Source organism: Benincasa hispida, chromosome 1, assembly GCF_009727055.1.
Source record: "Benincasa hispida cultivar B227 chromosome 1, ASM972705v1, whole genome shotgun sequence".
Lineage (NCBI taxonomy): Eukaryota > Viridiplantae > Streptophyta > Magnoliopsida > Cucurbitales > Cucurbitaceae > Benincasa > Benincasa hispida.
This window is the reverse complement of record NC_052349.1, coordinates 82,601,056-82,610,609: the sequence shown is the minus strand read 5'-3', so window position 1 is coordinate 82,610,609 and position 9,554 is coordinate 82,601,056.

The following is a 9,554-nucleotide window of genomic DNA, read 5'->3' as shown; positions in this document are numbered from 1 at the left end:
GGTAATGAAACGTTTCATTGAAACTAATCTTGTGCTGAATTATGAAAAATGTCACTTTATGGCTTCACATGGGATTGTTTTAGGACATCTAGTTTGTGCAAGGGGAGTTGAGGTAGACATGGCAAAGATAGATGTTATTGCTAAAACCTACCCTATCCTACATATGTAAAACCCGAATCCTACTTTTCTTATCTAAGTATATAAGCTATGTAAATGCTACCCAAGTAGGTGATAATAAAGTTATGGCTTGGTGTAGGTGTGAAACTCAAACCCTACTTTTCCTATTTAAATATGTTTATTGTTGAGCTTAGTAAAATGAAGGGGGCTTAATATTTATGTTAATATGGAATTGTAGGGGAATGGGTAAAGGATAAGGAAATGAAGAAGGAAAATGCTTAAGTATGGGAAACTTGGTTCTCAGGTGTTTAATAAGTTAGCCTTGCAAGAAGAAATCTTTGCTAAGTGTTGGCTGTGAAAATAGTGACTGAGCATCGAGTAAACACTAAGCAAGCATCGAGTAAGCATTAAGCAAGCATCGAGTAAATGCCATCGTGCATCGAGTATGTGTGATCGAGGAAGGATCGTGCATCGAGTTTTCCATCGAGTATGCCATTGTGTATCGAGTAAGCCATTGAGCATCGAGTTTTCCATCGAGTATGCCATCATGCATCAAGTAATCCATCGAGCATCGAGTTTTCCATCGAGTAATTACCAAAATACCATCGAGTATTCCATCAAGCATCAAGTTTTGCATGAGCGATCAGTTTTAAGCACTAATTAATCCAGACAGTTGGCTTAATCTTGGGCCATAAGCCATTAATGGATGAGGTGGCATGATAGGATTTCATGCAAGTGTGTGGCCGGTGGTATAAAAGAGAAGATGAACTTCAAGAGACCGTTTTGGACAATTCCTTCATGAAATTTGAGTGATCTTGGTGTCGTTGGAAAGTTTGTGAGTCTAGTTTCTGAGGTCGGGCCACTAGAAGAAAATCTCGCCGGAAGAAGGCCAAAGAAGGAAGAAAGTGACAAAGGGTTTAGTCTCGGGCAAATCCAAGTCATCGATGAAGAATTGAAACTCCAGGTCTAACCACGTGGAGTTTTAAGCTGAAATTTTAAGGTAATATTGTTAACACCATTATAATAAGTTTGTATAAAGAATTTTTGTAAGATAGGATTTGGAATTCGAGTTATATATTTTTTAAGTTAAAACTGGAAATTGTTGAACAAGCACACAGCTGCTTGAATTGGGGCCAATGATGAGGATTTGAAGCTCCAGATCATAACACGAGGAGTTTTATGCTGAAATTTTGAGGTAATGTTGTTAACACAATTCTGAGCAAGTTTGTAAAAGGAATTTTCTTAAGATGAGTTCTGGATTTTGAGTTATTTACGTTAGTAGCTGAATTTGAAATTTGTTGAACAAGCAGGCAACTATTTGGTAAAAACAAGCAAGCAGCTCGATAGAAGGTGTGCCACAAACGTGAATTTGACACCCCAAAAATCCTACTAAGTGGTGGGTGTGGGCGTTAGGAAGGAGGCAATCACTTGAAGTTTAAGCCCTTTTAAATTTAACTTAGTACCCGATGCCCTAAGGTGAGTTATGAAGAATTAAATGCGAAGGGAATAAATATGAGCTTGGTTTAAAGAGTAGTCTCAAAAGGGAAGCCAATGTAGTAGCTAAAGTAATGTTCTTGTGTGTAGAAGCAACGCCAATTAATGAAGCCTACAAAGCTTGTGGAAGGATAATCCAAGACCCATGAGTGACTAAGTGTTTTAATGTTTTATGATTTAAAAGTCCATGCATTTTAAATGTTTCTCATGCTAAGTTTTATATGTTTTCAAGAAACTAATGTTTATGCTCAAGAAGTATGATAATGCATTAGCATTTCCTAAGTATGATTTCCTAAATATGTTATTTATGCTTTAACGCATGCCAAGGTATTATGAGATAGTTTACTTGAATAAAGCTAAATAATTTCCAATAGTTTAAGCATGCATTGTGTTTGAAGCAAAGGTTTTACAATGTTTTATGCTATGCTTAAAAGCTTGATTTATCAAAGTTTCTAAGAACTATATAACCCTAGTGGGCCGAATATTAAAGGTAGGGAAGGTATCCGAGTAATGTACCTAAGGTGTTAACGGTACTTAGCAAACTCCATGTGCATGTAGGTAGTTCAGTATGAGAGGCCGAAGTATGGGTCTCTTAGCCAAAATTCAGTATTAAGAGATCGAAGTATGGGTCTCTCTTGGCCATAGCCTGACGTTGGAAATTTGAGCGATGAATGTTCGTTCTCAGCTAAGGTTCAGATAGTTTTAAAGAATGATGTTATGTTTTATGCTTCATGTTTTAGGAAAGTTGCTTGATGAATTTACAGTTAAACTATATATGTTTTATATGAATGTTTAAGCATGAGATTTTCTGTTTTCTTTAAGTCATTCACTGGGCAACTAGCTCACCATGTTTTAAAATGTTTTCCACCCCCAGAGGTTGATTCTACTGCTGCTTTGTCACTTGAAGACCTAGTAGAAGGAAGAAGGCCTAGGTTGTGATGTTTGTATATAATGTACACATGTATAGAGGGTGTGAGTAAGGACTAGTAAATGTGTTTTGGGACCCACTGTATCTGATCTTGTGTTGTTTTATCGGTTATGTGTTTAGTATGTTAAACTCTGATGTTGTAAATATGTTGCACTTGCTGGTTCTATTATAAAATATTGTTTCTATTAAGTCATAAATGCATATCAAGGTTTTTTAAGCAGGTTATATTTGTAAGTTAGGCAGTAAGTGCCGGCGAGAGGGTCAATAACTGTTGTCGTTACATCTTCTTACAGGTTAAGAAGGTAATCTGGAAGGGGGTGTGACAACATGTATCAGGGAGATTCGTTCTTTTTTTGTTAGTACAGGTTTTTATAGGTATTTCATCAAGGACTTTTTGAAGCTAGCACTACCACTATCGACATTGTTGCAGAAAGATGTACCCTTCAATTTTGAGAAGGAATATCATGAGGTCTTTGATACTTTGAAGGAAAAGTTGACCACCACCCCCATTTCTTCAGCCTCCACGATGGGATGTATCGTTCAAGATCATGTGTGATGCTAGTAATCTAGCAATGGGAGTGGTTCTAATACAGCAGGTCGATAAGAAAAGCCATGTCATATGCTTCGCATCACGAACCCTTAATCCTACCCAAATAAACTACACCACGATTGAGAAGGAATTTTTGGTAATCGTTTTCGCATTAAACAAATTTCGCTCTTATATTCTTGGATTTTCTATTACTATTTATACTAACCATTCTGCTCTTAGGTACCTTATGACCAAGAAGGAGTCTAAGCCTTGACTTGTGCGTTGGATGCTTCTCCTTCAGGAGTTCAACTTGACCATTAAGGATAGGGGGTGAAGAAAACTCGGTGACAGACCACTTAAGCAGGATTGTGCATAAGGAAGATCCTACTTCTATATGAGAAGACATCCCAAACGAGTTCTGTCATGGTAAAATTGCTTCCTTATTAATGATGCATGCGTTAATGGACTCAATTCATGAAATACTACTTCTAGATATGCGTTATTAATGGATGCTCTTGTAGTATGTTGTGCGTTATCACAAGTTTCCTTGCGTTGGAACCAAGTATAATTCCACTGCAAGTTTCTCAGTGTGATCCGAGGTCCAACACAGGGACTGTTTGAGGTTATTGCATTATGTTTATGATACATGCAACCAGGTTTTTTCAATTTAATACAAGTATTTGTGTACAAGTATATAAAGTTGTCATGAAGTAAAGAAAAGCAGTAAAAATGCGATAATAAAATAGAATGCAGTAAACCTAAGCTAAGATGGTACAAGATACAGGCGGCATGATCTAAAATATTGAGGGCAAGGCTGGCTGTGAAGATTATACACAGATCATGTGATGCGATGACAAGTCTTATGTATGAAGCAGGAAGAGGAAGATAACTAATATAAACATCGCAAGTTCCTTAATTGCATTAAAGTTATAAGTACGGTTCTGTTTTTCCCTTAGCGTACACCTTTCAGTGATCAGCCGCGTTCCCACATGTCTGTGGTGAAACATAAATGAACGTAATGAATGCAAGGTTGCTTCCATTCCTAGATGTACTACTCGCTCTAGTTAACGCATTCTTCTGACCTTCTCTCGATAGATCAGAATGACATCTTCACTTCTGCTCTCACAGGTGAAGATGCCGTCTAGCATGCCTTAGCTAAACCCAATTATCTCTCTAACACAAATTAAGTACTCGTTTAATTCATATTGACTACCTAGGGATTAAGAACACTTCATGAAGAAAACGATAAATGGAGGAATGGAAATAGACAGAGAAGTGGTAATGAAAACGATAGAGACATTCAATATACCTATTTAGCGTCTGATACATGGTGTGTAAATGAAGAGATAAAGAAGATGAGATACAATGATGAAAAGAGAGATAGAAACAAATACAAACAAGCGCCAACGTCTCGGCACCGATTTTGATGGAGATTTGCTTGCTAGAATGGATGGATCGTGTGGATGGATGAGCTTCCCTCTCAGACTTGCTCAACCGGTAGCAGGGATCTGAGTATAGAGCTTCGCGGCGGGGATCTGGCAGATTAACACTGAGACTCACCTCTCAGCCTTGTCTCTTCTTTTTCCCGGATTTCTTCAGTTTAACACTAAGCTCGGCCTCTTTCTCAATATAATAGCAGCAATTAGCCCCGTATCAAGTAACCCTTTTTTCTGTGAATTCTATGGGGTATTTATAGGTGAAGATCTTTGACTCCGGCCTTGTGGTCCTTACTTGTTGTTATGGAAATTCCGAAGATGGAGGGATATTATTCCTTCTATTATGCAATCAGACTGTCAAATCTGCACAACCATTAGGCGTACATGTGGCACAATCCTTCGCATTTGCGTTGCTCAGCTGCATCTTTCGATCGAGTGTTCACATGCGGTGTTGTTTTTATTACCGCATGTGGGTGAAAGTCAACTCTAGATCGACTGTCGCATTGCGCCGTCATTTCATTAATCGCCTTTTCATTGTTGATTGATGGGTGCAATGTGTCAGAGATGCGTTGGTCCTGTCTCTTATACACATCTAGATGTGTATAAGAGACAGGTCCCCACTTGCTGTTATGGAAATTCCGAAGATGGAGGGATATTATTCCTTCTATTATGCAATCAGACTGTCAAATCTGCACAACCATTAGGCGTACATGTGGCACAATCCTTCGCATTTGCGTTGCTCAGCTGCATCTTTCGATCGAGTGTTCGCATGCGGTGTTGTTTTTATTACCGCATGCGGTTGAAAGTCAGCTCTGGATCTGTCTCTTATACACATCTAGATGTGTATAAGAGACAGGTCTTAGTGGGTGTAATTGCGATAATTCATAATTATTGTATTTCTAAGCTAATTTTCATACAATTGGCGCATATCTATTCTCTTTTGGCCGCAATATCTAGATAAGGCAATATAAATAACTTGTATTTCTACAAGTTGTCACACTCCCAAATTTAGATATATGCTTGTCCTCAAGCATATATTCTACTAAGGCAATAAAGCTCAATTCCTATCCTATATTTCTATGTCAATTGGTTGCTCCGAATGTTATACTTAGGCACATTCCTTGACATTGCAATTTCTTCCTATCCTTGCTAATTCTTAACAAGCCCTACTTTATTCTTCTATATAACAAAATTCTGCTCAAAGATGCTTTTCTAGTTTTTTAAAAAATAGAATGTTTATCTCTTCTTATCAAAACACTTGATGTATCTACATACAGTGTCAAAACTTTTGCGTCATTTACTAGAGACAGTTGGTCATGGTTACACTATTTGTTTTGGTTTGTTTGCACGGGTGTCATGCGAACATCCAACTACAGTTGTGTGCCAATCTCAATTTTAACTCATGATATTTAGAGGAGTTGTCTCTTGTATTTATATGTTTTTTTTTGTTTTATACTGCGTTGATCTTGGAAACCCACCTTCATTTTGGCTTGCTCCTACGGGTGTCATACGAACATCCAACTATGAGCAGGCTCCTTTCACAACTAGACTCTTATTAGGTTGGGAACTTTTTCTTTTTTCTTTTTTTTTTTTTTTGCACTAACATTGGAGTTTTGCATAAAAAGTTTTTTTTTTTTCAAAACAGAAAATCAATGCATTTTCTTAAATACTGCATATTCTTGATCTTATCAGCTCAGACCTTCCCCACCCCCAAATTTAAAGATGAGCAAGGTCCTCATTGCGTTGTTTAGATAGACTAGACAAACACTTAGAAGAAAATTTTCAAAAAGAAGATTTGAGCAGAACTTTGAAAGATAAAGAGGTAAAGTACTGCTAAACTAAGGATTAATTAAGTGTTAGTCAGAATTTACAAAGTATGGGAAATGTTTCTAAGTATAAACATATATTACATCATAGCAACGCAATGAAGAACACAAAAGTAAAAGATTCAGAACATTGCAAATATTGACAAAGAATGATAAGGAGAAAAGCACAGGCNAACACAAAAGTAAAAGATTCAGAACATTGCAAATATTGACAAAGAATGATAAGGAGAAAAGCACAGGCAAAAAATGGAGTGAATATGTACTCATTGTATTGAATATTAACAAAGTATACAAATAATTACAAATTAACGCAATATAAAATTGTGTGCCTGTACAAGAATCAAAGAATTGATTAACTTTTTAAATTTGATTCAAATGGGTGCACGCTAAAAAGTAGCAACGCACTCCTCATAACGCAAAAACATTTTTGCTGAGGATACCTCAACATAGTGCATTTAGCTAAGGACGGGCAAAGGACACATATGCGTGCAACAAACCCCTCAGCGCAATGTATTTGGGTGTAATGGATGCAAAGTGTCTCTTGTTAACTCACAATGTACCCATCATCGCATTTCATATCAGTATTTATTGTTCTTTTCAATTCATCTAAAATGCAAGTCGAAAAGGACTTTGTGGTGTTTAATGCTTCATCCAATCATTCACAAAAATTTACGAACAGTGCTACTAAATCTAAGGAATAGAAATGCATACGAAAATATATTGAAAGGAAACACAGAAAGTATTAAAGACTAATTCTAATGAGCAGTAAATAGCGACATTTAGAAGTCGATAAAAGAAAACTAGAGAGAAAGCATGTAAACATAGATAAGGATGCTGATTGTCAGATGTTTCAGAATTACCACAATCGCTTCCCCCGCAAGTGGTTTAATCCTGCTTGCTCAAGTCAATGGTGTCCATGCATCGTTCGAAGTCACCTTCATAGTAAGGCTTAATCCGCTAACCATTGACTTTAAACGCATTGTTCCCATCTAAAGTTGTTAGTTCTACTGCGCCGTGAGGAAAGATTGTCTTGATTTGGAATGGCCCAGACCAGCGGGACTTCAACTTTCTTGGGAACAACCGCAAACAAGCATTAAATAATAATACCTATTGACCTTTGGTGAATGTCCGGTCGTTTATGCAGTCGTCATGTCATTTTTTGGTTTTCTCCTTATAGATCTTCACATTTTTGTAGGCGTCCCGTCACCATTCGACCAGCTAATTCAATTGCAGCTTTCGGACTTTCCCCACACTTGCTAAATCAAACTTTAGCTTTTTACATGCCTACATTGCCTTATGTTCCAACTTGAGCGGCAGATGAAAAGCTTTTCCAAAGACCAGGGCATATGGGGACATGCCAATTGGTGTCTTATAGGCAGTCCTGTATGCCCACAATGCTTCATCAAGCTTGGGTGACCAATCCTTCCTGGAAGTACTGACTACCTTCTCCAAGATCGTTTTGATCTCTCTGTTAGAAATTTCCATGGGCCCATTAGTCTGTGGATGATACGCAATTGCAACTCGATGGCTGACGTTGAATTTAGTCAACAGTTTGGCAATTATGCGGTTGATAAAGTGGGAACCCTCATTGCTAATTAAGGCCCGTGGCGTCCCATATCGAGCAAAAACGTTCTTCTTCAAAAACTTCACCACTGTGGTCGCATCATTCTTGGCACATGCAATGGCCTCAACCCATTTTGATACATAGTCAACCGCGACCATAATATAGTGATGACCTTCTGATGGTGGAAATGGGCCCATGAAGTCAAATCCCCAAATATCAAATAATTCAACCTCTAAGATTGACGTCAATGGCATTTCATTTCTTTTAGACATATTCCTCGTTCTCTGACATTTGTCGCATTGCACAACATGGGCGTGGGCATCCTTAAATAATGTTGGCCAGAAGTAGCCACACTGTAGGACCTTTGCTGCAGTCAGCTGCCCCCCAAAATGTCCTCCATATGGGGACTCATGACAAAGCTCTAAAATGTGCTTGACTTCGTGTTTAGGAATGCATCGATGTAATATATGATCAGGTCCGAGTCGATATAGGAATGGATCGTCTCAGAAATAAAATTTGGCATCATGTCTTAGCTTTTTCTTTTGTTGGTAAATATAGTCATCTGGTATTTGACTGCAAAAGATAAAGTTTACTATGTCCACATACCAGGGAACATTAATGTCTACTGCCATCAGTAGCTCATCGGGGAATCTTTCCTCAATATCTTTTTCTGTCCCTTGAACCTCGTAATTCTCCAATCTTGATAAATGATCTGCGACTTGGTTCTCGGTGCCCTTCCGGTCTTTGATCTCTAGGTAAAACTCTTTCAGTAGCAACACCCACCGTATAATCCTTGGTTTGTATCCTTTTTTGTCATCAAGTACTTGATCGCAGAGTGATCCGTATACACCACAACGTTTGTTCTGATTAAGTATTGTCGGAATTTCTCCAGTGCAAACATTACTACGAGCATTTCCTTTTCTGTGGTTGTATAGTGTTCCTGCGCATCATTCAATGTTATACCTTGTCCAATAAATAGGATGAAATACCTTGTCCTTGCACTGACTCAAAACTGCACCCACATCATATCCGCTAGCATCGCACATCAACGCAAATGGGTGTGTCCAATCTGGCGCAATCAAAATAGGTGCGGAGATGAGTGCATCTTTCAATGTGTTGAATGCTTTGGTGCATGCATCATCAAAAGTGTATTCTCGATCAGCTTCTAGTAGTGCACTTAGGGGCCTTGCGATCTGGAAGAAGTTGCAAATAAATCTTCTATAAAACCCAGCGTGTCCCAAAAAGCTCCTAAGTGTCTTTACATTCACTGGTGGGGTAAATTGGAAATTGCGTCAATCTTTGCCTGATCAACTTCCAATCCGGCCTTAGAGATTTTGTGACCCAGAACTATTCCTTCTTCCACCATAAAGTGGCATTTTTCCCAATTCAAAACATGATTTCTTGCCACACATCTCTTCAAGACTTTTTCAAGGTTAGATAGATAGGAGTCATAATTATTGCTGAGAACTAAGAAATCATCCATGAATACCTCAACTGACTCCTCCAAGTAATCTGAGAATATTGCAATCATGCATCGTTGAAAAGTGCCTGACGCATTGCAAAGTCCAAATGGCATGCATCAGAATGCAAATGTATCAAATGGGCACGTGAAGGTTGTCTTATCTTAGTCCTCTGACGCAATTGCTATCTGGTTGTACCC